The following is a 3,971-nucleotide window of genomic DNA, read 5'->3' as shown; positions in this document are numbered from 1 at the left end:
ACTTGTTTTCTTCCAGTTGGAAAGGGAATGCGTGGAAAGAGAGCGCTCCCTACACATCCCTCTCATATCCAATATCGTCCCTCTCTCTTTTCCGGCTGTTTCGTCCTCCCTCACCGCGGCACCCCCACTGCTCTTCCCACTTCTCCCTTTCTCAGGCAGTCCCATTCTACCGCGCAGGTCGCTCTCGCCATCTCATCCACTTTCTTCGCGTGCGCGGAGCTGCTCGCATTCGCTCGCTCTGGGACCCCGTCGCCGTCGCCTGCCGGGGCCGTTCCTTTTTCCCATCGCTGCTTTTTGCCAGTCGACATCTCGGCTTCTTTGCGCCGGCGAGCTCCTCTTCTCTGAATGTCAGTCTCAGTAATGCTAATGTTGACGCTCGTATTTCCCGGCTTTGTTTCGCCTACGCTACCGCCCCACCCCTTTTTATGCTGCCCCCTTTCCACCGTTTCTCTTATCGCGGCCGGGACTCGTATCTCTAATTTCGTTTCCTCTTTATCGTTTTCGTTCTTGTTCTCGCTCGTTCCGTGCGGAGCAGAAGACGCAACGCAGGCCGATGTGCCCCTGTCGAAGCAATTCCTGCTCTGTCCCGGGAGTGCATTAGTTCCGGTTCCGTGTTTTAGCCGATCGGACGCGCCGTCTGCGCGAGGAGGGACTTCGGAGTCCGGCTCCGACGTTCGGGAAAATAGCAGCAGCCGTAGCGACGTCCGAGGTCGCTGCGTGCGCACTTTCTTCGGATGCCCGAGACACGCGCGCAATGTCTTTCCGTGCACTTAGACGCTGCCGTGCGTCCATCTGCACTCGCGTTGCCCCGGCTGAGTGTGTCTGGTGCGTTATTCGCCGTCCCTTTTTCATGGCACGGTCGTGAATTCGGGGACTTCGAAGGTCCGGCGGGAATTCGGCCGCAGTGTTTTCCCTCATTCCTTAATGGAAGGCCCGTGTAGTCCCGTCGATACGAGCGCTCGGACGTCGCTCACGTCAGCTCGCCTTATGAGCGTCAAGTTCCTTCGTGAATTAGTGTCATCACGTGTGCTTCTTCCTTTCTAGCGGCATTATTTCATGATTTATGCACATTCTTAAAAGCAGGGAAGCAACAGCCCCGAACGGCAGACAGAAGAGGGGGTGTCACGCCACACTGATCCGCCGTGTTGGCTCTGTGGCCGTGACATTTTATAGCTGTGGCCGCACATTCGACTCCAGGCCTAGGTGACCACTGCAGCTCCTTGCATGTCCGGGAGATAAGTATGAAATAATTCTGTACATTCGCGCAAACTTCAGATGCCCTAAGCACGTCTTTGTGTTAAGAGAGCATTGCTTTATAATAACAATAAAAAAATGTGGACAGGTTTGTGAATTACTAAAGAACTAGCAGTGACAAATACGCAAGAGAGTATCATAAGAATGTATAGTTTCGGATTTCAGAGTACGCAATGATTTTCCCTATGATATCTGCATTTTGGGAAGATATTGTCTTTATTTCGACGACACTATGCCGGGAAATTGAGAATCTCTTGTCGTGGTCTAATGATTGGGTCACTGTACTCGGTTACTGATGTTCGAACCCTTCATCAGACACGGAATTCAATTTCTTTAAGCAAAACGTAAGCTACATCGCAAGATTCCAACACGTCAAGGAAGTCCAGGAGGCCTCCAAACTTCGCTTTGATACATGGGGCTGCTGGGCACCATAATTTATCTTGATGTAATGCATTGCAGCTGAGAGCGACGGTGGTATTCTTAAAAAAAATAACAAATTTCGACAAGCGGCTGTCGACTAATTGAGTTTATGGCGACTGACGTCGACATGTCGCTTACCTCACAGAAGTGACTGACGGTGTGCGTGTGCTCCCTGTATTATCCCCCGCTTACATCCTAAACTTTCTAACTCCGCCATCTCTTTTCGCAGTGTAGGGTATGCCATACCGGTTATTCTGAACTGGTTAACCTCCCTGCCTTTTTCCTCTCTCTTGTTTTCTTCCTTGATGTAATAGTACTCCCACGAGGTGTGGGGAAGCAAATTTTTACTTTGGACTGAACATCCATCAAAGACAGCATCTCTTGAGCTAAGTAAAAAGCTTGAATAATGGAAAAAGACTGCATAACTGCATATATATCTTCCATGCAACGAAGTCACTTTTGAATTTCTCAGACACACTGGTATCGTTGAAATACTTTAGTTTAATTAGCGTCATGGTGCAGTTTGTGTCTGCTACATATCTTTCACGCACTGTGGTATCGCTTCATTCTTCATCGTGCCCTTCTTTAGAAGCATGCTAGGCGTCGCCAGACAAATCTTCTCGGTACTCACTAGAAAAAAAAAAAAAAAAAAACGATCTCAGCGTGGCGGTGCCCGCGATGTCATTTAACGAAATTTAAGTGAATACTGTCTACATGGCCCGTAGAAATAAGGGACGAAAGTTCACTTTCTAGAGGAAGAGCCGCCAGGTGTATACTCTGCGCTTCCAACAAAACTTTTAATGGCGGTCATCTCATTTCTTCCACACACTACTGTTTCTTAGTGCACTTCCTTGAGGTATAGTTTACCTCTCCTTTCTCCTTCTGTTTATTTTTACTTTACAGCTCATCACCGTCCATTATTAAAGTAGCGGTTCCTCTTCCCTTTCACCGGCTGACGGACGGAGCCATTTAAAAGCATTTTCTCCCATGGAGAGTTTTGGCCCGACGTCATTGCTTTCCCTCGCTCCACGCGGGCCATAATTTATCGAATCCCTTCTTCTTTCCGCAGTGTGTAGCGAAAAGCCGAGCGGAAACCTAATCCGACATTATTAATGAGGATAAGGAGGCTTGTTACCCCCCCCCTAAAAAAAAAAAAAGAAACGACGGAAAAGCAGAGCTCGCTACCGGGCGGAATTCGGCGACGCCAAAGCAGAGGAACGGAGCGTGTTTTCGGGCACTATAAAGAAAGGAATATTAAAGGAGAAAAAAAAGAGCTGAGAGAAGAGAAATCATAAATCGTTTTTCATCAGCATTTTGAAAAACGGCGCAGGCCTGCGAAGGATGGAGGATAAAAATAAGGGATAAATAAAGAGAGATAGAGAGCAGAGCTGAGCAGTGCTCGGCGAGCTCTTGTGGAAGTGCATCGATTAGTCTAAATACGATTTTCAAACTCTCGAAGCACGCAGCTGGTGGGCCAAAGTTGCGGGCCGGCCGAGCGCCGTCTCGCGCTCTTTCACGTTTTTTCGCTTTCCTGACCTCTTGGCTGTTTTCGGTATACTTCTTGTTATTTGCCGCTTGCGCGGGAATGATCGAGAGCTTATATACAGTATATAAGACACTCCCCAGAGAATCCTGCGAGTCCATTTTTTGAAAGTGAAATAAAGATATAACGATTAATAAGGAGGAGGAAGAAGAAGCGCGCATAGGAGCCGGCCGACTCGTCAGAATCGATGAAGCGCGTTCTTCGTTTCCGCGGTGCTGCGCCGACATCTTTTCATCCGTTTCCGTGCGGACTCACTCATCACTTCCAAACTGCCGTGTAATTGATCGTGTATGTGAGGGCGACAAAGCAGCGGTTGTGTCCTTTGTGCGGTGCTTGTTTTTATGAGTATCGATAAGTTCTTTTTGCCCGCTCGCGAGACCACGCGATTGCAGTGTGCTTGCTACAATACTCTCCCGAATTGCGCAGTTTTAGTTTTTTTTTTAAATGAAAGGTCATTTCTCGGATGTTTTCTCTTTAATGTTCAGTGCACTAGCTGATGCTCGGATTTACGGAACACTCGTTCAGTGCGGATCAGAAGACACGATACAGTGCTTTTGGTCGGATCACTCCCTTTTTTTTCTGCCTCTTTTCCTTTCCTTTCATTTCCTTTCCTTTCCTTTCCTTTCCTTTTCTTTTACAGCGGAAATGTTATGGGCAAATAACGCGAAAAAAAAAAAAGCCAAGCAGAGGAACAGAAAACACTGCGCAAGGAATATAGCAGAAGAGTGCGGGGAATTGCATGACAAAGACATAA

This window comes from Rhipicephalus sanguineus, chromosome 3 (genome assembly GCF_013339695.2).
Source record: "Rhipicephalus sanguineus isolate Rsan-2018 chromosome 3, BIME_Rsan_1.4, whole genome shotgun sequence".
In the NCBI taxonomy this organism is placed as follows: domain Eukaryota; kingdom Metazoa; phylum Arthropoda; class Arachnida; order Ixodida; family Ixodidae; genus Rhipicephalus; species Rhipicephalus sanguineus.
Note: the sequence above shows the minus strand (reverse complement) of the source record.